Source organism: Emydura macquarii, unplaced genomic scaffold, assembly GCF_026122565.2.
Source record: "Emydura macquarii macquarii isolate MOO-44397 ecotype Brisbane River unplaced genomic scaffold, CSIRO-AGI_Emac_v2 contig_1348, whole genome shotgun sequence".
In the NCBI taxonomy this organism is placed as follows: Eukaryota; Metazoa; Chordata; order Testudines; family Chelidae; genus Emydura; species Emydura macquarii.
In genome coordinates, this window is record NW_027131485.1 from 4,555,769 (window position 1) to 4,583,094 (window position 27,326).

General features: G+C 42.9%; 1 protein-coding gene across 1 annotated transcript in view; it reads right to left on the minus strand.

Moving 5' to 3' along the window:
• Positions 1 to 27,326, minus strand: part of TRRAP (transformation/transcription domain associated protein) — a 303,743-nt gene that overhangs the window by 211,065 nt on the left and 65,352 nt on the right. Inside the window, exon 3 of the mRNA XM_067550926.1 lies at positions 24,274 to 24,403. The gene's annotated coding sequence lies outside the window, so the exon portion shown is untranslated. The remainder of the gene's footprint in view (positions 1 to 24,273; positions 24,404 to 27,326) is intronic.

Here is a 27,326-nt window from a genome sequence, read left to right on the forward strand (position 1 = left end):
TGGAATTTTCATGAAATTCCTAGAAAGTTCAGGTAAAATTATATTTCCATTTAGTTTCCACATGGAAATTAAAAGGATTCTTGGGTGGAACAGGGACATTCAGAAGAATGGTGATAAAAGCACTGAACTCAAGAAATCTGAATTCATTTCCTGGCTCTGCCAAAGACTTCCTGTGAGACCTTGGGCAAATGACTTACGTCATGATCCAAAGTCCATTAAAATCAATGGGAGTCTGTAAATAACTAGAAAAAGTACAATATTTACTTACCCAATTCATCTTTTTCTTACCCTGGTGCAAGTCCTTTAATAGACGAGAAGAAAGCATCAAAGGTATAAAATGCAGTGCAAATAAAATTATATGCTTTATTCCTGAATAATTATAAGTGCACCAGAGAATCATAGACTATAGGGCTGGAAGGGACTTTGAGGGGTCATTTAGTCCATCCCTCCGCAGTGAGGCAGGACCGAGTATACCTAGACCATCTCTGACAGGTGCTTGTCCAACCTGTTCTTAAAAACCTCCAATGATGGAGGTAACCTATTCCAGAATTTAAATATCTGTTTAATTAGACAGTTTTCCCCTAATATCTAACCTAAACCTCCCCTGTTGCAGATTAGGTTCTTCTTGTCCTACCTTCAATGGATATAGAGAACAATTGATCACCATCCTCTTTATAACAGCTCTTACCATATTTGAAGCCTTATCAGATTCCCCTCAGTCTTCTTTTCTGAAGACTAAACATGCCCAGTTAAATTAACTTTTCCTCACTGGTCAACTTTTGTAAGCCTTTTGTCATTTTTGTTGCTTACTTCTGGACTCTCAAAGTCTGGCACCCAAAACTGGACACGGTACTCCAGCTGAAGCCTCAGTAGTGCCGAGCAAAATAGAACCATTAATTTCCGTGTCTTACACACGACATGCATGTTAATACACCAAGAATATTAGCTTTTTTCTCAAGTGCATCACATTTTGGCTCACATCAATTTATAATCCCCAGATCCTTTTCTGCAGTACTACCACTTAGCCAGTTAGTCCCTGTTTTGTAGTTGTGCATTTGATTTTTCTTTCCTAGGTAAAATACTTTGCACTTCTTTTTATTGAATTTCATCTTGTTGATATTAGACAAATTCTCCAATTATCAAGATCATTTTGAAGTCTAATCCTGCCTTCCAAACTGTTTGCAACCCCTTCCAATTTAGAGTCATCCACAGATTTTATAAGCATATTCTCCACTCCATTATTCAAATCTAGGGTGACTATACGTCCTGTTTTGGCCAGAACAGTCTCCTTCTTAAGCCCTGTCCCTGACATCCCAACTTTTTTGGTAAAACTTTTATGTTCTGTTTGCTCTTGCCAGCTGATCAGTAGGCATGAGCAAACAGGACAAATGCCCAGTTTTGCCTCCCCCCCCCCCCCAATGGAGTGCACCCAACCAGGGAGGCATGGAGGAACATTTTTTGGGGGGGGGGGGGGGTGAGGAAGACGACACAGGAGTCTAGCCAACGTGTCTTGGCTATGCCTGCCCCTCCAATCAGGGAGTGGTGGGGCATCACGTGCTCACTTTGCAGCCCAATCAGAGGGCAGTGCAGCCCTAATTCAAACCCTTCTATGGCCGAGTCATGGAGTTGCAACTCACTGGCACCGGGCCCGACTGGGCAACCCAGATGGTAAGTGCCCGACTGGGTCCTGTAGCATCCACTTGTGCTGAGAACAAAGCGTGGCACGCCACTCCCCCTGCCCCCACAAAGCCTTCCAAGCAGTCCCTGGAGCCCCCATCCTGGCCTTTTGTCCTCCCCACCCACCCACCTACTGTCCTTCGGGGCCAGTCCCCAGAGCCTCTCCAGCCCTCCCACCACTGCAACTAGCTTCTTTCTCTCCCCAGTCTGCCTCCACTCGCCCACTTCTGCTACATCCCAGCAGGAACACCATTTAGATAATCACTAATTGTTCCAAGATTGTTCAGCTAGTGCCTTAAGTACCCTAAGGTGAAGTCCATGAGGCCCTGCCCACTTGAATACATCTAACTTGTTTAAATATTATTTAATTGTTTATTCTCTATTCTGGCTTGTGCTCCTTCCCATTTCTTACTTTGTAACTGGTTTTAAACAAGCAACCTAATTACAACAGAACCTCACTCATTCACCTAATGCCTGCTAATTACTTGCCAATTTGCAAAATTTAGCCAGCAAGCAATCACATTAAAAAAGACCATCAGAAAACATTTTGTTCATTTAAGTTGTCAACTGCAGTTTATCGTTCCTTTAATTATTTACAATATGATAATACTTTCTGTTGTACTAGTCAATATATCATGTGCACGATCAGGGCCCAAAACTGCCCGTTTCCCCTATGTAGAAAATTACAGCTGAATAAAGTAAAATCCGTGAGATCCATTGAAAGGGTAATTTGAGCAAAGAGTTTTATCTTCAGAACAAATAAATGTTGAAAAACAACTGGAATTTGTCTTATTTGTATTGATGTCTTCTAATAAGTTTCCACAGAAAATACATTAGTTCAGATTCTCATCTTACAGGGAAAGGATACCATGAAATCCCACTTGAGCCCTTTAATTTTTATTTTTTTTTAAATGATTAGGAATGAGAAAAGCACAAAGCTCTGAAGAATAATTTACACTATTAGTAATAGCTGCTAAAATGTAAATCTCCTCCAGAAGTTCACAGCTTTGGTATTAATTTTTTTTTTAAATGTGCTTCTCTTGTAGGTAAACATTTTGTCACATCAGAAAGTCAATGTCTTGAAAACTGTAAGTTGAGATGCAAGTTGCTCAGACTCAAGCTTAGGAACTTCATTCGTTCTGAGAAGTAATTGCATACACACCAATCTGAAATACAGTTATGGGTGGGATCATTAAGACAAATTAAATCTTTGAAGAGTAATAGACTTATTAATTTAATAATGCCACCATAAAAATCCACTCTCCAAATAACTATAGGCCCATGGGCTGACCCACTGACTGTCTGAGGAACATAGTAACATGTGTGTGTGTTTCTTCATTGTCCTAGTTTATAGAAGAGGAAACTGAGACAGAGAGACTAAGTGACTTTCCCAAGGCTACACAGGTGGTCAGTGGCAGTGCTGGGAACAAAACACAAGAGTTCAATATGTAACCTGAGAAAGAAGAAGCATAATCACATTACACTTCCCCCAACACTCCCACCATCTTTATTCCTTTCAAAATTCAGTGGGTACATTTGAAATGAGGTATGCTAGCTATAACTTGTGCAACTTGTACTTAGGAATCCTGATTCAGAGTCTGGTCTGGCGAACAGTCCTATGAAGTTTAGAGGTAAGATTTTACATTCTTGTTTGACAATGTCATCACTGTGAGGACTATGAAGGCGTAGGAAGCTGGACCCCACCAGACCCTAGTTGAGGGACAATAATAGACTGTAGCAGTATACGTTGCAACTGTGACTTGACTTGCTGTTCTTGTGGGGTTTGACAAGAAGTTTAAAATGGAAATGTATGCAAACAGCAGATGTTCATTGCCTACATTTTTCAAGTTTTGATTTGCCTTAGGTAGCAACAGCTCAGGCAATGTACACTGTAACTGTTTCATTGACTATACTGAGGCAGCAAACAGCAGTTGCAAGATGGCCTTCGTGTAAAAAGTCTTTATTGATTTCCTGGACAGAGAGGACTAAACATAAAGTGTCGCAATTATAGAATTTTGATTGAGCCCCACAGAGTTAAATCTAAGGCATCAATAGAACTCTGACAATTTATACCAGATGAAGATCAGCTCCCACATATGTAATATTGAAAACGTAAAGACAATAAGGCCATGCCAAATACAACAGTTACATTTCATTTACACACAAACTTGAGCTAAAATAACTCCATTGGTTTAATTCACACCTTTTGTTATTTTGGTGCAAGTCTGTGTGTTGACATTTATTTTGAAAGAGAAGGGTCTTTTTTGGTTTCATATAAGACAGTAAGAAATTATTTATGGCTAGTCTACACTAGAAAGGAGATGACACTTATACTGGCATGAGGAGATATTTTACTGGTATAGTTAAATCACCTCCCCAAATTACATAAGATATACTAGGAGAAGGACTATTTTGCTAGTATAGCTGCATCCACATAGGAGGGGTTGCCAGCACAGCTATATCAGTCAGGGGTACGGAATTTTTCACACCTCTGACAGACATAGATATGCCTGCAAAACTTTATAGTCTAGACCTGGCTTTAGCTTAAGTTGGTCAAAACATTACTTAAGCTAAATGTATATAGGACACTTCTCTTCCAACGTAAGTGTCCACACAGGGACTTACACAGAAATAACAAAATATATTAATTAAAATGAGTTAAATGTGTGTGTGGAGGCTAGCACTTAGTGTCAGAGAATACAGTTTTTATCACCAAAAAGAATCCGTAATCAGCTAGCTGGAAGAATCAAGAAAATCAACTCCTTCACAGATACAAAATCAAACGAATGAGAGGGAGTCTATGAATGGTCAAACAGCAGGCCAACTGAAAATCAAAGTTTCAGCATAACCAATAACAAGTGTCAAGGGATGCCATCACCCCTCCCTTAGGATGTTGCTCTTCGCCAAGGACCCTCAACTGAGAAAAATTGACTGCAGCCCAACCCTGACTGAACCTTGAGATGAAGAACAAACCTGCCTGTTTACTGAATCTGCAGATTGGGGATTTAGTGTGAGAAGGGATCAGAGAAAACAGCAAGATTAGATAAGATTAGGTGTATCAGGTATATGGAATGAGAACCAAACCCATTCTAAAGTATAAGAAAACTGCAAATCATGCTCTTTCAGTCAGAGCTAGAGGGTCTGATTCTGTAGCCTTGGCAACAGACTTTAGGAACAACAAGGCACTCCAACAGCATGTGCTTTAATGGAAGACGACAATGCTTCACATTGAGGAGTTACTACAGAGGAGATACAGAGTTTCTCTCACTCCATCTGGCTTTTCTCTTTACTTCACCTTCCTGATAAAGGTGATTCATTTCGGTTGATTTGTTGAAGCAATTGAAACAAAAGAAGAAATTGGCATAATTGTCAGGCTCAGATATTTAAGGGACACAAAGTATGAGGTATACAAACTCAAAGGTCACTTTGATGACATTTCCTTGACTATGGCACAAAATACAAGTGCACACACCTGCCCAAGAGCTCCTTTCCTGTGGTGCATAATCAGTCAGGGAACAAATAAAGATGATTAGGTATGATTTCTTTTGTGAAGCAAACGAACAAAAGCTAGGACATAGAAAGCTAAAGGTTAATGCTATTATACTACACATTTGTAAAAAGAAATGGGGACAAAGATATTAAAGCTGAAGAATCCACCTCAGCTTCAAGTACCTCTTGTGTGATTTCTGTCATTAAAAGAAAGCAAACTTCAGTAAAGGTAAAGGGGGGAAAAAAACAGATTAGGCAACACAGGAAGGCCACTAAGGATATGTCTACACTGTGATTAAAACCTTGGGGCCTGAGCACAGAAGTCTACACTGCAATGAAACATCCCCGCAGCCTAAATCAGATGGCATGGGCCAGCCACAGATTTTTAATTGTAGTGTAGACATACTCCAAGAGGAGAGCTGCATATCTATTTTAAATAGTTCTATGCCCCCCACACCCCCATTACCATAGCAACTGAGCATCTCCCAGACTTTAATGGATTTCTCTCCTCAGGAAGCAGAAAAGTGCTATTTTACAGATGGGGAACTGAGGCAGAGACACGCTAAGTGACTTACCCAACATCATACAGGAAGCATGTGGTGGAGCAGGGACTTGAACACAGGTCTCCTGAGTCCTGGGCTAGTGCCTTAAGCACCGGGATCCTCAGTGGAGGGCAATCTCAGTCAAAACGGGTAGGGATCATTACTCTGAGAGTTAGCTGGTAGGGAAGGGATGTATAGATAGTCCCTTCTACCAGCCCTGTAGGTAATCTCTGCAGAAGCTATTACTTACAGCGTGGGCTGCACTACCTTCCTGGGAGAATTCATCAATGCTGTGGGAATTGAGGATGCGTAGCACTTTGCAGGATTGGTCCTCAGATTGCCACCATATTAACAAACAAAAAGAAAAGGCTTATGCAATAATAAAAAGAGATTAATTCCGCTTCTATTAGAGACGAGGCCAGACAGGGCATGGAGCACATCAGTGGTCAACACTCACTGCAAATACGGAGGTTCATTTTGTTGGAGGTCTATGGGTATCATTGAAAATTAATATTTTATTCTTTCAGCGCTTCTCTCACATCCATCACTCAAAGTGCCCTGTCTTTTGCTAGCTTTCCTCTAAACCTTGCCATTAGAGAGAGAGAGAGAGAGAGAGAGAGAGAGAGAGAGAGAAACCAATGTTAATATAATGAAAGAATAATGGGGTACTAAAAATATACTTGCACATGCCTATAGCAATGTTGCTTTACTGAAGAAGGTACCCATTCATCAGGGTACTTAAGCACATGAGTAAGCCCATTGACTACTCATGTACATAAAAGACCTTACTGAATTGGAGTCGGGCCCTGATCCTACAGGCACATATGTAACACATTTAACTCAGTGAGTCCATCCAAGAGTATGAAGTTAAGCTCATGTGTAGTGCTGCAAGACTGGGGCCTGAAGGGCTGCCTTTTTCTTATTGTTCAAGTCCTAATGGGTGCATTTATCCTCACATTGCCCCTCTGGACTAAGGAAGTGCTATTATCTCCATTTTGCATATAGGGAAGTGAGACACAGAGACACTATGTGACTTACCTAAAGTCACAGAGGAAGCTTGCAGCAGAGGAAAGAATTGAACTTGTGGTCTCACATGTCACAGGCCGGTACCCTAACCACTGGGAAAGACTTCCTCACCTTCCTTTGTATTTGTTAATAAAACAAAAATAAAGCTGTGGCTGACTTTTTTTTAAACTTTATTTTCAAGTCAAGCATTGCACTTGGTTCTTGCAGGTTTGCAGTGTAGTTTTTAAACTTTCCTTGTTTTTTTCTGTTGTATACATTTCTCATCAGAAGCATCAAGAGGAGCAAAAGGTTGTAGAAAGTGTGACAAATGTTACTCTCCAATCTCTTTGTTCTTGGAAGGTTTTCTTTTTCAATCACTTATTTCATTTTGCTACTAACAGAACCTTTGTACCTTGGACAAATTCAATAACCATGACTCAATCTACAACCCATACTGAGCTATCTTCCGTTTCATTTTACCTATTAAAATCAGCACAGAGTGTTTGATGAGTGGAGAAAGCTATATAAACTCTGACAAAGTGGAGGGATGCACTAGAATAATGAAAGAGCTACTGTATTACTCAGGGCTCAACACATCGATTCATGCTCCTTTCAGCGTGAGCAAACACTTCATGTATCATCCCTTTCACCTCTGACCTTTAGGAGCCATCTTTCTGCAATTACGCATCACCTTTTAATTTATCTGATGGTGAACAGTAACAGATGCCACCTTGTGCTTTCATAAAAAAGCCCATTGTCTTCCAGTCTCGGCTCAAGTCAGCTGCTTAACTGATATTTACAACAGTATGGGGCACAGTACATGCATTAAATATCAGCAAAGGTGTGTTTAGCTGAAGAGGCAGCACTAAAATTTTTCTACCCAATGCCACAATCCATTTAAACAATAGTCAGTCGGATGCACGTTGGCTCAGATTTTGGTAGTCATGCTGGTTTCTACTGGGCCATATCCTAGAATCCTTACTCAGCACCATATCCTCCAGCCCTGCCTGAGGAAGGGTTACAATTACAGTAAATCCAAAATGCACAGGATGGTGCTAGATGGACCACGTACTGTGTAATAGCACAAGAGGACTCTATTGTCATTACACTAAGCGGGCTCTTTACTAAATGCACCAATTTATAGAGCTGCCCCAAATGCAGGTCAGCTTTCCTAGCTATCTATATACAGACTGACTTCCTGGTGCATGCTTGACACACTTTTCTTCTTCCAGGTTGCTACACTAGACAGGAAGAGACAGCAGAGGGAGTACCCCACAATCTCTGCATGACATAGAGAACTCTTGTAGGGTGCCTGTCCACCTGGCACTGTGGGAGGTGGCAATTAGAGAGGAAGCCAAGGTCCTAGCCAGAATATCAGCAGCTGCACAGGTCCACTGACCACAACACACAACAGAGGTGTACTGTGCTACTATGACAGCCCTACAGTTGCAGTAGTAGCAGATGCATGTACAGGCCTGTGACAATACTGGGAACCAACAGCTGAGCCAGCACATTGGTCACTTAAACACCAATGAATGACCCCCAGACTGGACCTGACAGGGCCTAATTAATGGATAAGAATGGACTGGGGGAGGACTAATGAGCAAATTGGCCCATTAATAGAGGAGCTATAAGAAGGCACAGAAAGGATGCGCAGGGGAGACAGAACCAGACCCAGTCCCTGGGTAGAGATTCTTTCCCTCTCCCCTTCCCTGCAGGAGAAATAATATGGTGTATGGATCAGTAAGGTGGTGGGAAGAGCAAACGTAAGTAAACTTCACTGGGTGTTTAACAGCTGAAGGTCTCTAAGTCTGTGTAGACCGATCAGAAGACAGGACTGGAAAGTTGCCCTGTAGCAAGGCCCTATGCCCAAAGCCTGTTTAGTCAGGTGCTGCATATAGGAATAGGATTTGGCCTTCAGTTTTCAGCCAGGCTATCATCCCAATGAACTGGATAAAGACTGCAGGGCTTGGCCTAATGTGAATAGATATTTAAGTTCTTGAATGGTGAAAATGAAACAAGACAACTAAATCTCATGTTATTTCAGCCCTCTCAATGACTTCCTCAGGCTGAAAAAGCCCTCATGACACACAAATGCGGAGATATTTGGTTTTAAATGGGTCCTTGTGGAATCTGAATGCACATCCCTGAAGAAAACTAGCTTTAAATAACCTTCAAAATTATATGTGATGTGAGCCCCTAAAAAGATAAGCCCTTTGCCTTCTATATTAAAGAGGGAAATTTTCACACACACAAATGAGTTAAGAACTTCCTCTGGTAGTTGGGCACTCTACTTTTGTTTTTGCATTTCAGTGATGACCCTGTATGTGACCTATTGTAAGGACCCAGGAACTAGAACCTGGGTCTGCAGAGCCTGGGGTGGCTGATATTCCAACAGTGCCGGTGGAAGGCCCTGCAGAGGCACAGCCAGGGAGCACTTTGGAGAATAAGTGCCGCGAGAAGTACCACTCAAGAGACGCAGAGCGACAGCGCCCTGCAGCCCTCTGAATGGCCAAGTGCCCCTACTTAACCCCAGGGGTTGCCTGAGGAAATTGTCTGGGCAGCCACACATATCTTGATCTGCTACTCTTCCAGCCTTGGCCTTGTCTCCTGATCTCTGACTCCAGCCTGACTTTGACCCTGACTCCTGCCTCACGATCCTGATCTCTGACCCAGACTGTTGTTTATGGAACCTGGCCTTGTGATTCCTCTAACTCCAGACTGGTGACTCCCATCCTTGATGGACAGACCTCAGCCCAACTGCAACCACTAAGCAGGACTGTCCATGGCCCAGTCCCTTACACCCATCCAGCTCTGAAAGCAATTGATTATCTTTTGAATCTGTTTACATAGCCGGTATTGAGATTAAAATGATAGTACCTTTAATTTTCACATCTCTGTAGGGAGGTGTAGACTTTCCATCACTCCTGTTTATATTGGAATTCGGGTCTAGAGCTGGCAATGTTCAAAAGATTCAGTTGGTTTCTAGATGACTCCAGGAGGGGGAAGGACATGCATTGAGTGGCTGGGTGGTTGCACTGTTTGGAGCATGAGGATGTGTGGTCTGAGTGGGGACACTAAGAGGGCCTTGACTATCCTTAATTTTTAATTGTTTTGCTTTTTGCCAGGGGGAAGAGAGTGGGTTGGGCCTCATCCTGAAGAACATTAAAACAGAGCAACCTCAACTTCCACTGAAGTCAATGGGAGTTGACAGCTGTAGACTGGTGGCACAGTCCAGCTGGGGCAGAGTGACCCTTCCTCGGGGTCAGGCTCCGAGGAAGGCCACAGCACCTTTGTCAAGGGGAATAAGCTCCCTGTTTGAGTCCATAGCCCCGGCCCACAGGCAGGGCAGGCTTCCCAGGCAGTCTATAGCCCCCTGGCCCTCATGTAGGACAGGGCAGGGGGAGTGGTGAGCAGTCTGTTGCCCCCAGTCCTCTAGTAGGTGGGGCAGGTACCGTCTACAGCCCCCGGCCCTCAAGCCGGGCAGGGCTGGCGAAAGCGTCCATAGCCCTCGGCCCTCAAGCGAGTGGGGCACATAAGTAGGCATGACAGGTATAGCAGTCTATAGCCCCCGGCCTTACAGTCAGGCGGGGCTGGCAAAGCTCAGTATTCTCTGGCCAGCAGTGTAGAGGACGCCAAGCACTCCCAGGGTGGTTAGGGAAGGGCAGAGGGGGACGCAGGCCCACTCGACTCCACTGCATCCCAGCCCAGAGCCCTATCAGAGGCAGAGCCGTTTGCCACGGAGTCAGCAGGGCTCCAGCCGCGACACGCTGATGGGGCTTAGCCCCTGACTCAGCCACTTGCTAGTTGGCTGTCCCTGGGCCATTTCCTCCCACCCAATCCCTGGGTACTTGCAGCCACGTAGCTCACTTTGGGTCGCTGCGGGAGGCAGTGAGCGGGCGTCCAGTGAGGCCCTCACCATCGACCGGCGGCAGGTCCGGAAACTCCTCAGGGTCGTCTATGGAAGGTAGCTCCTCCAGGTCACAGGGCCCCGGGGTTCCTCCGCTCCACAAGGTTCAATCCACACCGGTGGGTCCTCCATGCCAGGCAGCTCCTCCAGGTCAGGGCCAGCCTCAGGGGGTTTCTCCCACCCAGCGGGCTCAGGTAGCTGTTCCCAGCTACTGAGGTCCAGCAGCCCTACCTCATCACTAGGGTCCGGCAGCCGCCTCCAGTCACTCGGGCCCAGCAATTCAGGCAGGCTTTGGAGGCTCCAGTTGGCGGGGCGGTTGCACCAAACAGCTGCAGGGCCTGGGTCAGGCCTAGGCCCCAGCCTCTGGGAAGACATGTCTGCCTCCGGCAGCAGCTTCCCTCCTGACTGAGCTGCTGGGCCTGCCTTTTATACTTCCTACCCTGGCCCTGGCTCCACCCCTCTGCTTCTGGGTGGCTTGGCCTACAGGGTGGTTCTGTCCAGCAGGGGCAGAGCGACCCTTCCTCGGGCCCAGACTCCAAGGAAGGCCACAGCACCTTGTTACAAAGGCACTCAAACCTCTCTATATCGCAGTTAATTTACTGTAGTGTTGGGGGAATTCATTGTAATAAGATTTGAAACTATCCAAAATATTAATTAGCCCAGTTGCATTAATGCCACTGGGGATGAAAAAATCCTTAAGATATTTTTTATAATGTGTTTCACAGAATAGTCTCAGGTACAGCAGGCAGTAACAGAATTAAATCAATAAATAGGACAAAAGAGCAAACAATTCATTTTGAAGTTTCCCTAATCAAATCTGTAAAAACCTACTAGATGGGAATCTTCTTTTTTAAAGCAAGCTTAAAAAATGTTCATCAAGGATACTCCCCTTTTAATTAAAACAGGAATATTTCAGAGCTCCAGGAAAAAGCACATGTCCTTTAATAGTCTAGTAAGTAATTGCTATGGTATCCTATCCATTACAATAATATCCAGCAAAAGAGCCATCAAGTACTACCTGATCCTCTAATAATTAATATCTGTTTTATATATTCATCCCTGAGACTTTACACTGGACTCTCATTAAAGCTGCTGCTAGTGTAGTACTGCACCTTTGGCAGATACTTTGAGATCCTTTCAGTAGAACACGTACAATTTAATAATCCTAATAAATCTTTGAAATTGAAGTAGTTAATATACTGAAGTGCTAGGGATAAACTCCAGGACTCTTCCGCCGCTAAATGAACTCCATTAACACCTCACAGAGGCACGCCTGGAATGCCATGCCATGCCAATAACGGCTCGGTCCAAAATAGTCAGTGTATTTGCTACCCTCAACAGGCCGAATGTAGCTGTGGTAAGGAACGAGAAAGACAGCCTCTCTTACAGCAATGGGGAAACATCCATGCTTCACCTGAGCTTGCAGGGTGGCTGTTTTGCAGAAATTGCCATGAGAACTTTGGTTGGAAATGGTTCTCTGAGCCAGAAGTACTTCCTGATAGTTCCACATGGACACTGCATCGCCCTAATGGCACCAACATAGGCCCTATGCCTCTCATGAAGGTGGAGTTAGTATGCTGGTGTAGTAGGGCACTTATATCAGTGGGAGCAAGGCTCTAGTGTGTACACTGACATAATTAGGTTGACATAAGCTGCCTTATGTCAACCTAATGCCGTAGTGTAGACCAGGCCTTAGTGAGTGGATATTTTTCTTTCTCAGACATTTTTAAGTAAAAAGCCTCAGAAACAAGAGTTAGGCAAAATTCCCAATTTTCACAGCAAACACCTAAGAAAATATGATCTGCCAATTTTCACAGCAACACCTTATAAAATATGATCTGCTGTCATCCTGCATCCAATCCCTCTAAAAAGCCTGCAGGAGTGGTTATTTAGCTTGAGATTAAACACAGATGGTGCAGCACGGGGTCCGGTCCGGCCTCGCGGCTGGGGCCCTTCTTCCGGCTCGGAGGAAGGCCACCGCATCTTCCTACAAGGGGAACATTAGCGTCTGTGAGGCGTCTGGTGTCCCCGCCCTGTGACAGGGCGGACAGGCAGACAGTCTATCGCTCCGGCCCTCAGGCAGGGCGGGCGAGCAAGCAGTCTATCGCTCCGGCCCTCAGGCAGGGCGGGCGAGCAAGCAGTGTCCTCTAGTCAGGAGAGCAGGGGATGGTACTCACTCTCTGGGTGGCAAGGATAAGGGGGAGGGGGACGCAGGCCCACCCAACTCCACTGCGTCCCTGTCCAGGGCCCTAGCAGTTGCAAAGGCGTTGCCACGGAGTCAGCAGGGCTCCTGCCGCAACACGCCGACGGGGCTTGCCCGTCTCAGCCACAGCTATGTATCGGTGGGCTCCTCGGTGTCACTGGGGTACACCACCCGTGGCAGACCAGCCAGTCCCTCCTCGTCCACAGGTGGCAAGGCGGGGAGCTCCTCTGCAAGGGGCAGCTCCTCCAGGTCACAGGGCTCGGAGTAGGGCTCGGCCTCAGGCAGCTCCTCCAGGCTCAGTGTCCGGCAGTTCTTCCAGGTCAGGTCCGGCCTCGTGGGGGGGGGGTCTCAGGCTCAGGGGACTTGGTCCAGTCCTGGTGGCCTATAGGCCTAGGTCAGTCTAGGGAGTCCAGGGGCCCTATCCAACCCTTAGTGGTTGGTCGCTGGGGCCGCTCCCGGGGTCCTCGCTCTGGGAGGTGCTCGCTTGGGGCAGCGGCCCGGCCTGGCCCAGCCCAGTTCAGGCCTTTGCTGCAGCCGGCAAGGCAGTATGTCTGCCTCCAGCAGCAGCTTCCTCCTTTCTGAGCTGTGGGGCCTGCTTTTTATACTCTCAGCCCTGACTGAGGCTCTGCCCCTCTGGTGCTGGATTGGGCATCTGGCCAGACCTATCGCTAGCCGGCCTCCCGGTTGTCGGGCAGACTGGGCAGCTGGCACTTTTACTGTCCCACCCTATGGTTGTGGCCCTTCTTCGTGCCCCGGCTCAGAGGAAGGCCACCGCACCTTCCTACAGATGGTCAAAGGAAGTTATATCAGGGGTGAATTTGTCCTTTAAAGGCTACAATGTATTTAAAAATAAAATAAAAGTCAGCTAAACAAGTACAAACAGACTCCTTTGAACACTCATCTCCACCTCTTATTTGTAGTGGGCCTGATAGAAACTATTGCCATTTTTAATTGTATTCTATAACAAGGATACATTGCCATCATTAGCTCTTTCCTTAAAATTATTATAACATTACTGAGTGGTATGTTTTTATCCTGGGAATATCCCATTTTCAAAACTCCGTGAGTGAAATCTTGGCCCCACTGAAGTCAATGGGAGTTTTGCCCTGATTTCAGTGGGGCCAGGATTTTACCCCATGGATCAAACCCAAAAACACATTGAAGTTAATGGGAATCTTTCCATTGATTCCAGTGGGCTTTGAACCACACACTATAAATGTTTCTCTAATTCACTATTATAGGCCCTGATTCAGGAAAATACTTAAGCAGAGCTTTCTTGAATCAGGTCCATTTTCGTTAATGAGATAAGGGAAGAGACCTGGTACCGTATTTCAAGGAATATTTACTTCTCTCCTTGGGCTGCAATGTGAAAATGTATTCTTATCTAATGATATCTCTATCAAGTTACTTAGTGGCACAGATGTGGAAACTTTGACTTTTAGTTTAAGAACTTCTCAGTTAAGTTTTCTGGGTTCTAATATTCTAATTCCCTGGGAGGCATCACTTTGAGTTACATGTAACTCAAACACACACACATTTCAACTTAAAATAATTACTAATTTCTTCATTATTTCTTTTAGAAAAAATATTTGCACGCCTGTCAAGGACTTGTAAAATGTACCCTGAGCTATATCACACCATCAATTTTTAAGCAGATCTATTAAAGGTCAAGTTTTGCTTAAAGCCAGTGGGGCAGTATGGCCCATGTTTATTTCATTATGTAGTAAAAATAAAAGTATCCCTCCCTATTTCATACTAACACAACAAATTTCAGGGGTTAAGTTGAGCAATACCTGTTAAAGTCAGTAAGAATTATGCACCTAAACCCTTCTACAAGGCTTTGAAAAGTTATACCTGAAGGTTTAATACATATCTTGTAAAGAATATAATTGACTCCATAAATATTTTCTTACTAAAATTATGACTGCAATAAAATATGATATAACAGTTGAAGTTAGCATTTCCTTATTATTTATGTATGTTATAATAGCACCTAGAGGACCCAGCCATGACCAGGGCCCCCTTATGCTAGGTATTGTACAGTCAGAGTAACTCCCTGCTCAAGATAGCTAACAACCTAAATACACAAGTTTCAGATGGAGAATTGAAGCACAGCAAGATCAGGTGACTTGCCTGAGTTCACACAGGAAGTCTGTGGCAGAACTGGGAACTGAACTCAGATCCTGAATCCCAGTTGAGTGTCTTAAGTGTAAGACTCCCCATCTTCTTCCAGAAGCTAAGCAAGGTCAGGCCTGGTCAGTAGTTGCATAGCAGGCCCCTAGGAAATCCACTGTGCCATAGGAAGTGGTGGCACCTGATATTTGCAACACTATTGAAGGAGCAGAGCACAAGACATCAATCCCAGGTCCTAGCAACTTGTACTAAAAATTACCATGTACTTGTTACAGTAGAAATGTTGTTCACCAGAGTGTCATAACCAAATTCCACCTGTAGTTTCCATATATTTATGTAAATATTGCCTACCCATACCCTATTATTTATAAACACACAGCTACAAAATATAAACCACTGAATGCAATTTGATTAGATATGGTATGTTTCACTTCCTGTCATTAGTGACTACCGTGTTATTCTGCTTGTCCCTTTGCTCCCCAGAGGTGTAGTTTAATGGCAGGAAAAACAATTCCTGTTTCTATGGTTTCTAAAGCATTTTGGAATCTAAAGTAATCTAAAGATTACTCTGTTGTTCAAAAAAGGCTCGTTTAACTGTAAACTTTATTCAGCCACAGAGGACATCTTGATTTTCAAAGCTCACTGTCTCCTTCTTATAAGTTTGTGCAGCACAATAAGGTTGTGGTCCGTGAATGGAGCCCCTAGCCACTACTGAAATAAAAATACAGATGCAAAAGAAATGCAAGTCATTATTAATAATGGCATAACTTAAATGAGCCAAATCCCACTCTCGTATAACTTTATTAGCTTCAGTAAGTTGCATAGTTTATAAAAAATTAGTCACTCTCTTAAGTACATGCAAGTTGTAGTTTAAATTTAGAAAAAAGTATCATGTATTCAGTTGGGAGGGTGGAGGGAAAAAAAGCATGACTGCCCTTCTCTAACCTTATCAAGCGATACACAAAAAACACAGACATATGTCTGGGGGTGGCAGTTGGTAGAATGTGGGCTGTGCTGAGTATTCTGTTGGATTTGTAGAGTCCTCAGGATGCTGAGCGCTCTGATCCCAATCCAGTAAGAGAGAGACTTGGCTTCTGTGCCGATTAACGCAAAAGGTATTTGTTAGAGCTTCCGTAGTGTAGACGCCGATGCATTTTGCTGGATCAGGTTCCGTTCACAGAAATATACTAGATTCCAAGGGATTTGGAAACAAACAGTTCAAATTGATGATGGTGTAAACACTTAAACCCAGTTTCTAAAATTAACGCCAACTATGATGACTCCAGAAATGTGGAACAGATATATATGAGCACACACAAGCATCCATAGCCTGAGAAAACAATGGGCTACAACAAAGAAGTGTTATTGATCTATGTGAAGCCAAAAATAGTCTTTTGCATTTCTGGACCTTATCACAAATAGGAGAAGATAGTGGCTGTAAGAACCAGTCCAGGAAGGATATTCCATGTGTACAGGGCGACATGGAAGAAAGCCCATGGAGAGTTGTGGGAGAAGCAAACAAAAAGCCGTAGGGAGTAATGAGACTGACCTCAGTGGTGGAGTGGAGGGGGACATGTTGGAAGAACGTGAATAAACCTGAATATTTTATGGCCTAATGCTCCTCTGTGGGCTACGCCTTCACAGAGGTGAGGAAACCAAGTTTGGGGTCATTGTTTTCCAATCAAAGGAACAAGAGTTTGCAAGAGAAAGGGGGTTGGTGGTCAGCTTTCTGATCCATGATATCATAGCTCTGCCCTCCAGCAGATGTCCTTTGCTCGGAGGCCTTGTTTCTGTGCATTGCCTCCCACTTCTGCCCCACTAGTCTCCCTTCTCCAAAAACTCTCCACCAACAGAGACAGTTAAGAGGATGCACCAATTCAGCTCATACCCACGCTTTACCTCCCAACAGCCAGCCCCTCTCTCTCTTTTGGGGATGGCACTGACCTCTGTAGCTGCTCTGGGCTGCTACATCTTCTCCCCCATGGTGAGCTTTCCACCATAGAGGTCTACACCAGAGATCATGGGTTGAATCTGCCCCAGTATTTCTTAGGATGCAAGATAGTTTCATGAAGCCAAAATTATTAGCCAATGGCAATGGACGTGGCAAAATACCAACTACTTAAGACACTTCATCCTGGGTGGACAAACACTGAAGAACATAGGGAGCAAGATATACTGTAATACACAGTGGCAGAGAAGATGAACTAAGTGACCAAACAGTTCATTTCCATCTCTAACTACTATGATTCTGTTTTTCAAATGGTAAACTATACATATGGGCAATTTTCTCTCTCTCTCTCTATTTTTTTTTTTTTTTTTGGTAACTAGTTAAACTAAATCCCCTACTGAAAAATGCAAGGTAAGTGCCATTTCACCAGATGGTTAACTGCATTACAATATCAATACTCTCAAGAGAATAAAATTTCTTTATGCTAGTCAGGTCAGGTCCTAAGATTGAGGTATAGTTTATGGTCAATACATTTGCTATTTTTTTTTAATGCATGCTGCATAGATTTACATAATGGAATGAATGTTTTCTTGCAACATATGCTCAGTGCTTTCCTGCTCTACCTTAAGCAATTTGCTGACAATCATGTTCTGCAAAGTCAGCTGTGAGTTTGGAACAAAGAACTGCCATCGTGACAAGCATTATGACTCCCTCGTCCTCCTTCCTCTACTGACTAAAATGGTTCAACTTTATTCCACGGTCAACAGGAAACCAGGAAGCTTTAGGGGAGAGAAACAACAGGGGGAGAATGATGATGATGAATTGATTTGGAAAACTCTAGCAGAATTGAAACTTTTCTTTTTTATTATTAATATGGAACAAAATGAAATACGTCTATAGAAAAAAAAAAGACTAAGAATTCCCCATGGGGAGATCTGAAACAATGAGACTAAAACAGAGGAGCTGAGGACTCGTGGCTTGGAGCAGACAAGAAATACCCAGGTGACTTTCAAAGCCAAGACTGCTCTTCATTGAGACAGCCTAGGAGAATTCTTCAAGTAAATGATTCAGAGGACTCAGCTAGAAGAGGTTGATATGGTACAAAATAAAGGAAAAAGTCAAGAGACCGACACACACAGATGAATTGAGCTGGATTTGGAAATGGAAATCAGTTACAATCCTCAGAGATACCTGAACTGCTTAGGAAGTTTCAGTAAGGAATAAGAGGTTCATCAGGAACAACTGGGTGATATTTCCCATCCAAAGCAGAAAGTGTTCCAGGACATTTTAAAATTAAATTAATTGCATCAATACATGCAATAGTGGAGTGTTCATATATATATATATATTTCTTTTTAAAGGAAGATCATGATTCTAGGTTTACTTGGTTCTGCCACAGCTTGCGTGGGGGAGGGCAGGATTTGACTTCTCGGCATCCCTTCCAACCCTGCATTTCTATGATTCAGGTTTTGTCACAGAATTCTTCCTAAAATGATTACAAAAATGAGAGAGAGAGAGAGATGAAACAGAAGGGCCTTCTCTGACAAAGACAGAGCCCCTGTAAGGAAAAGTACTAATAGATAAAACAGAGGTAGGCCTCTCTTCTCTTCCTCACATTGCCTTGCCATTACAGCACGCTCTCCTCCTCCTTTCTGTAACCAAGGATAAAAAGTATCAGGTATCTTTTTAGAATATAAAATTGAAATATAACTATTAATGTTACAAGACAGGGCCTACAAGCCTCAGGCCTGTAAAATATTTAGCTTAGCCAAATTAGGACTTAGGATAAATTAGCTATATTATAATAAGTTAATAATAAACCTACTGAGTGTGTGTCCATGTGTGTGATATGCTGATGTTTTGTAAATAACTGCTGTGTTTGGATAATAATGTCCATGAGAGATCAGCAGACACCACAAGATGACGGTTGGTAGCTGGGGTGAAATTTTAGAGACTTCATTAAGGTAACTGCCTGTTACTATGATTATAAGGTAACATATATGTTAATGAGAATAATGGGAACAAATGAATCAGCCTCTGAAAAACCGGTCACCCCAAAAGCAGTGTGGTGTGGAAGTTCAAATAAGGAAAAGGGTTTAAAACCTTCATAAATTTCTCTGAACTCCAGTGAGCACCAGTGTAATGTATTATAAAAGTTGTATCCCAACCTGCATGCCTTTTCAGTCCCTCAGATATGGAAGACTTTCTATTCCTCGCATCCATTTCCTGGATCTTTTCTTAATCTGCTGTGTTCTGACATGAAGTAACCAAAACTGAACATATCATTGAAGGGAGCCAGCACTTCTATTTGTTCAGGGTAATTCTCTGTCCCTTAACATACCCTAGCAATTGTTTGCTGGATTTGATTCTCACAGTACATGGAGCTGATCCACTCACTTCATTAGATCTATTGGCATCCATCCAGTTTTCACACATTCTGGTCCACTGAAAGAGGCATGTTGTGAACTGATGTAGAATGTAGCCATGACAGGTATATTCACAGCATACACACACAAGCTGGATAAAAACAAAGTACTGTTGCTGGAAGGCTGCAATCTAACATTACTTTATTTCTTTAATTCAGAACAAAATGAACCCAAAGAGAAAGCAAACACAAGCATGCCCAGGCTGCTCCCTAAAACAGAGACACACAACGAACCCCACCTTCTTGTAAGCTGGCTATCTGCAAAGTCATTGCTGCTGGGCCCAGATTGCATACTTCCCTACAGAGCCTGCAGACAGGAGCAGGAAAAAGTCCTGAAATTTAAAGTGACAATCTACAAATACACCACACGAACTCCAACTGAGTTGCAAATGCTTAAGTCAGAGTTGGATCTGCCCCTCTGACCTGCTCAATGAACTCCACAAGCTATGTGGAAAAGCCTGACTGAGCTTTTGTTTCATCCTCACATCCTTATTTTTAGAGCAGGAGGAAGGCAGATGATTAGGAACAAAGAAATTTACACCTCAGCATTCAATAGCACAGAAGAGAAGATGGAGGGAGACAGGTAACTGAATGAACAAGATACTAGGTGGGTGCAGCACATTATCAAAACAAGCTAATCAGTATGTCCCCTTGATCTCAGTGCATTAGCAGGACTTCAGAAGTGACGCAACCCTCAGTGCAAGATTTAGCAGGGTCCGGTGGGGAATCTGAGCTGACAGTTTAGATTTGCTCCCTGCGACTAAGCTAGTCCCTTTGGTCAAATCTGAAGCTTTCAAAGCTGGGTTTTCAATTACTGAAGCTTATTTGAAGATTTCAAGTATTCAAATACACTTTTGCAATTGAAAGGAAGGAGGCTGTTTTGGAAAAGGCATTCTTCCTCACCCACATACTAAATACCAAGTTTGCGTGTACCTGCATTATGTTTCAGCTAAGTAATGACGTCCCTCCAAGTCCTACCTACTGGTTTTGTTTGTTTCAGAGCTTTTTGTTCTGCTTTTATCTGAACTTAACTTGATGCCAAACCAGTAAAATAGACATCAGCACAGACGAACATATTTGATGTCTAGATTCCATTACATCTGCCTGCCTCTCTTCATTATTTACTGTGCTCTGACATTTAGTTGCTTCAGCAAACTTGGAAATCTTATTTTCATGGCAATTGCCAAAGCCATTGTAACTTACCCAAGGTTCCAGCAACGTACACCTGATACTACCAACAAGCTCTCGTTGGTTTGAAAACCACATTGTTGGTTTCCAGCATGTTAGCCAATTGCCATTTTCATTTGCCAGAACACCTCGGAGTCCAGTCACATGCCTTAGATGTAGAATGAACTAAGTATACTGGAATGGATATATTTTCAGTTCATCTAGTTTCTGAAGAATCCCTTATGATGTTATTATTGAAATCTATTTTTTAATATGCCTCCTCCTTCCCCCTCCTCCCCCCCAGCCCCCAATACTGCAGGAGTCAATGCAATCATAGAATTATAATATTTTCTATCCTGGATATCTATCTAGTATTATCATGCAACTTTGACATACAGCATCTATACATCATGGTTTGATTTGTCTACTAGAAGATTGTACACTTCATAGTTTTTATAGGTCAAGATCATTGCACACACACTGGGGGCTCCCTACAAGCTCCATGTGTGCCTCTCTACCATTCCCCTCTATTTCAGAGATTCCCTGCAATACCCCACCCCTAGGAATGTGTCTCAGATCCTCTCCCCCCATGCCAAGGACCATGTTTCTCTCTCATGTCCCTCTTCCCCATGCCATTGTCCCAGGTTCTTCCCCTACTAGGGGCTCTGTGTCCATCCCCCCCAATACCAGGAAACCCCATTCTCCACTCAGGCCAGAGGCTCCTGGTGCCCCCATTCTCCTTTCACCCCATCCTGCCTATTCCCCACATGCCAGGGGCCTATGTGTCCCCCATTCCCTCAGTGGCAGTGGCCCAAGCTTTTTATGTTTTGGAACATGATAGACTTGGCAGAAATGATTAAGGACCAATCCCAAAAACTTTTACTCACATAACTAATCTTTATTCACAGTGAATAGCATAATTAGTGGTCTACCCATACTGAGCCACGGGTATGCAGGACTGGAAGCTCGATTAGGTAATCTGGCCTCAGCATTCCTAGTTTCCAGCATCTTTTTTTTCAAGTTGATCAGTTTCTATTAATGATCTCTAGGTGCTGTATTTGCAGTACCATTTCCTCTTTGCCAAGTGGAAGCAGATTTCAGGATCTGGTAGGTCAGTTTCCCAGTTGGAGTAGAAATCAGTGACCAACTCATTTATTTTCTTAGGGTAACTGGTTTATTTACAGGATGCACACAAGTCCTGTTTCTTGGAACAACAGTGGTTACATTGAGGCAACTCCTTTTTTGCAGAAACCTCAGGAAAGCTACCACTGCCTCAGGGGTGCTGGAAAAATGTTATAGTGGGATGCTGAGAGCCATTGAACCAAACTACTTCAAGCCAGGGGGTGCAGCAGCACCCCCAGTTCCAGCACCAGTGCTGCCCAGTCCAAAGATGCAGCTGCCTTGGCCTCTGCGTCCCTCCAGGACACTCACAAAACTCAGATCCAACTGCTGAGATGTACTCTGTGCCTAGTTTCCTCCCCAAACCCCCTGTACTTTACACCTGGGAAACCCCTAGTCCAAGGTCCCTCTGATCACATAGCCATTCTCAAGGTGCAGCTATTGCATGACATCTTGAATTCTTTCTATGGAGGAGTTAATCTTGAGCGCTTATCCATCAGTCACCCCCTACTGGGCAGTCCATCAAGCATATTTCACTGTAAAAGTAGTAGGTGAATTTATGATAATTAATCCCATTCTATCATTAACTTGACAATGCCAGCACATTTGTATAGTCTGCCCGAAGCATAAATGCTTCTTTTTTTATAGCTCTGTAATGAGGTTTGCATCTAAGGAGTCACCAGGATTCTTTCAATGGAACTGGGAGAGTGGGGGAGAGAAAAAACCTAGCCATCTCAGGATACCTGTGTAGAAAGTCATTTCATTCTCACTCTAATGATGCTAGGAACTGTACATTTAAGTTTCCATGTACTGCTTTTACACATGGCAAAAGTTGAATAAATATGTATTAATATAGTAGGTTGTTGCTGGGTCACCTGAAGTCACTCTTTTTATTCTTGGTTTCTAAAAGCATTCATTTGTCACTATGACTTCAGCAATTCTACTAGTTGTGTGGATTTATTAAAAGCATTGAGGTTCACAACAACTGTGAAACTTCTATTAAGAGAGATTTTTCTCTGAACCTATGTTATAAATTTCAAACATTTATTGCACATTCTGAAAAAAATGCCTTAGCGAAAAAGAACACAAGACTGATTATTACACAAAATAGTCAGCACAGAGGTGCCCACTGTGCTATTAAGCTAATGATGGTGAGTTGTTCTCTATATTTGTAAGAGGGTTGTTCCATTCACTAATATAATCTCCTTTAACTACCTATGAATTGTAACTCATGGCCCCAGATATTTAAATAAGATTATGTAATGTGCCATTACATGGGCAAATTTCATTTTATTAATTGTGGCCTAGAATGTACTAAAGACTAAAGTCAGATAGCTAACCAACTATATAGCCAAAATAGTCATTTGCTAATTTTTCCTTTGTATAACCTTTGTGGAATCACCATCAGAAATTAAATATAGCAAACACATTTTTGATGAGCAAGTAAGTGAAAAAAAACAAAGCTACATAGACATGAAACAGATAGGATAACACCGCAGAATATGAGTAATACTGATGATCTAGTGATTTTCTCACATTGCTGAAGAAGGCGAATGCAGCAATAAGAAATGTGTTTAAACCAACTGTTGCCCAGAAAACCACAACGAGAACAGTAGTTAAGTGTATGAGGAACAGTTTCATACCTGTCAGATGTGCATAGAAACTCTCAAAGATGCATATCCAGCACATTTAGGGAGGGGCCTGAAGCACACCCAATCTAAATCCCAAATTTAGGAAAGATCAATACCAAATTCAGCATTTCTAGCCTACTGAAGAACCACTGGAAAGTCAATAGTTCAACTCGTCAGCTGTTACCACTGATATCTCCTATGCTCTGAGAGGGTGCATGCCTCTAGTGGGGCAGGCACTAGAATGAGACTCCAGAGATTAGGACCTAGGGTCTATTCCTGATTCTCTCACTCAACTGCTGTGTGACTTCAGGCAAATCACTTACTCTCTTTGGGCCTGTTTCCAATCCCACTCTTTGTCTATTTAGATTATAGTCCCTTTAAGGGCAGTAACGGTCTCTTATTAGGTGTTTGTATAGTGACTAGCACAATGGGACCGGGACCTCAGTTGGAGTGTTTGGGCACCAGCAAAATATTTATAATGCTCAGAGCCATCCTTTTGGAGCCTCCCTGAACTTGCGGAAATCAAGCCTGATTTTAATTCTTTAAGTAAGTTTCTAGTTCTTTTGCTCAAGGAGGAGGTCACCTTGGATTTGCAAGTTTATCACTCGCGTTGGAAGATAGACAATGACTTTTCCTCCCTCCCCCCCAAAATCCATAGGTTATTCACAGACCCTTCAGAATAAATGAGGTCTGGAAATAACAGCCACAGCAGCCTTAGATCAGTTCACGGCTGTAGGGAACTACTCCACCCAGGCTACTACCAACAGCATTCAGAGACCTACCAGCTGGCTGCCTGAGGCTGAGTGTAGAGAGGAAAGCCATCTTTCCATAAGATCAGCATTGCTGGCTCCTGAATGTGTTGATTCTATAGGCTGCAGAACCGTGGGGGAGAGGACGCTCTGGCTATGACCCAACCACTTTTTGGCCCACCACAGCCCAGTTCAGGGCAGGTGATCTGGCAGTGCCAAAGCCTGGAAGGAGATCAGGCAGGGCAGAGCTGGGCATCACAAGGAGAGAGCCTCACCTGCTGGGCGTACTGAGAGCCCATCAGGTCAAAGCAGGGAGCCGGGCCAGCCTTGCAGAACAGGAGCTGCTGCCGGGTGGGGTCACTCTCCAGCTTCCTCCATGCACCTCCCACCATCTGGGGATAAAGTCTGTGGAGGTGGGAAAAAGTTGCTTAGAACCTTGAACACCTAGCTCCACTCTCCCATTTGTCTGGAGTAACTAACCAAATTAGGAAGGGGAAGCTATCCTTCCTATTCACTTCTCGCTCCTGCTCTTTATCCCAAGGCTGGTCTTCCTTCTGCACTGTTCAGAAGAGCTGGGAAGCAGGGAAAGTGTGGAGAGGTAGCTAATAGGAATTACAGCCACGTAGTCTGTTTGATATCACTCAGGGAAGTCGCAGAACTAGAGCAGAGGAGGATTCAAGGAGGGAAAAGTTTGGCAAAAAAAACAAACCCACAGCTAATTTGGGATGCATGGTAGGAAGAGCTGGTCATACATAATTAATTTACTGGAAGCTTTTCAGGATAATAGTGCCAGGGTACTGTGAGACAGCATCCTAGTCCTACCGGTTCCTCAATTTATATCAACACCACTTCCAACAGTAAGAGTGGGATGGCATGATGCTACTACAATTACTCTTCCTACTCCTAGTGCTTTACTGGCATAATTGAAAAAGAATTTCTCAAGAACAAGAAGTTCTGAGCTTTTCTAACTTGGCAATTTTCACTGTCTCAGAGAAGTGTCACAAGAAACAGTAATCAGTCACGGAAAGGACTTAGCAGAACTTCTAGAGAGCATGCTACAGTTTCCAAGGGTGATGTGTTTACATTTAAAGACTATTCCAGCCACCCTCTTACTAGAAGAAGGATGACAGCCAAGGTTTAGAAGAGTCCTGTCCAATTCTAGATGCTTTTGGACCAAAAAGTGAACTAGGCCTCCAAGACTAGAGTGCAAAGGAACTGAAGGGAGGTAGAGCAGTCAGTGCTCAGCACCAGTGTTACTAATTGTCAAGAAGAATGGAGTTGTAATGATTTGAGGGGATTTCAGAACAATCAGTCAATTCTGCTTCTTGACTATATAAATATGCCTTTCTAGGTACAGAAGATATTGGGTGGCACTTTCAAAACACTTAGGAGTCTAATTCCAAAACACTTAGTCCAACTCTGCTCCCAAGTCAGGGCTTGTCCGCACACAGTTTAATTTAACCTGGTTTAAAAACTTATTTGGTTAAACTGGAATTGCTGGGTGGATACACATTGATTTAAAAGTGGTTGTATCAGGTTACATACCTGAATTTATACATGCAAGGTAAACCGATAAACTAGGTTTAAGCTGATTTAAGAGTGTGCACACACAAAGTTGGTCATGTTTAATTAAATCATTTAAAAACAAAAACCAACAAAATCACACTTTAATTTAAACCAGTTCAAGACCAGGTTTAAATGGGAGTTTTACCTATGATTTCACTAGGTATCAAATCAGGTCAACACCAAGAGCTCTTGAAAATTCCACCCATTGTCATTATGTTAGTTTGCAGAAGGACAGAAGTTCACAAAGACTGGCTGAGTTCATACTTATTTGCAGATGGCATTGAGACCAGATTCCTGCTCTAGTCACAGTGAATACCCATAAAGGTCTGTGTCAGTTTAATAGACTTCTTTCTGAAGTATTTATTCTTACTAACCTATTACTTACATTCCAAAAACAGATGAGCAACTAAAAAATAGCTGCAGAAAGACAGGACAATTGTTGCAACGAGGCCAGTCCCACTTCTCCCTGCAGTTTATTTTCCAAGATATCTTTAATACATCCCAAACTGTAGAATTTTCCTTCAGAAATTATGTGACCAATGCATCTCACAATAAGGAAGTTTTCCAAAGATTCAGCCCAGTGTATTCCTTTGGTTTCATCCACTATTCTGTTTCAAATTCCAGGAGACCAGCTTGACATTTACAAGATACTTAAGTCATTTACAAGAAATCATTATGTCTTCAATTTATCAAAAGATTTTGAAGGATTGTTATGGACAAAAACAAGGATGAATGAAAAAAAGCACTTTAAACTACTACTATGAGAAAGTTCATTCTTTCCTTACTCTATATATCCTTATTCTAATAGGGTCAAAAAAGTTCAGTATGAACTGTTAGACTTCATTCATGAGCCTGACTCCCACTGAATTCTCAGGACCAGTACCAGATATGAATAATCAGAGTTACATCTATAGTAAAGGGAAAGAAATCAAATCTTCCAGATATTAGTAGCTTGAATTTAACCTTTACATGAAATAAGTGTTTCACTTTATTTATTTATTTTTACTTAATACAGATATTGTTCTGCCAATCAGGAGAAAGATTGAATCTGACAAATCCCCAAGACCACAATTACAGGCTTTCTTGGTTGTACTAGTAAGAAGTGCGCTGTTATTGACCAACCTAATTACAGTGCAGTTCACACATACAGTCTCACACTGTACAGACTGCATAATACAAGGATAAAAGGATAACTTCTGCACACGCAAAAAGGTTATAAACTACCTCTGGCAAGAGGCAAGGTAATGACAATTTTAAATTCTCTAGTTTTTTCTAATTCTAATCCTTTAGTGAATTTTCTTTAGATATGTCCATTATAAAATGCATGACATGTTCCTAGGAGTCTCAGCTCAGCTGTACCTGTTCCAACTGCAACAAAAATAGAACCTGAAGTAGCAGAATCTAAAATGATGCAAAGTTGCTTTATTGTACCTAGTTGAATATATTAGCAGATGGCCAACCCTCAGCCTATAAAATGTATAACAAATACACATTCTAGTTAGAGGGAGATTGCCTTTCAAGATACACAACATTAAAATAAATACACTCAATGCACCATTGGCACAAATTTCTGTGATAAAAGCATTTGTTCCTGATGGTTTGTAAGTTGTTTTTATTTTTCTCCCCTCACCCAATTTCAGGAGTCGTATCTAAATTCTAGATTGTAATTTAGTTTGTTACAAAAAGAGGTAGTTCGCTTATGAATCCATATGAGCTGCAACCATGGCAGTTAACATCCAGCATGAGGAAAGAGATGCACAGT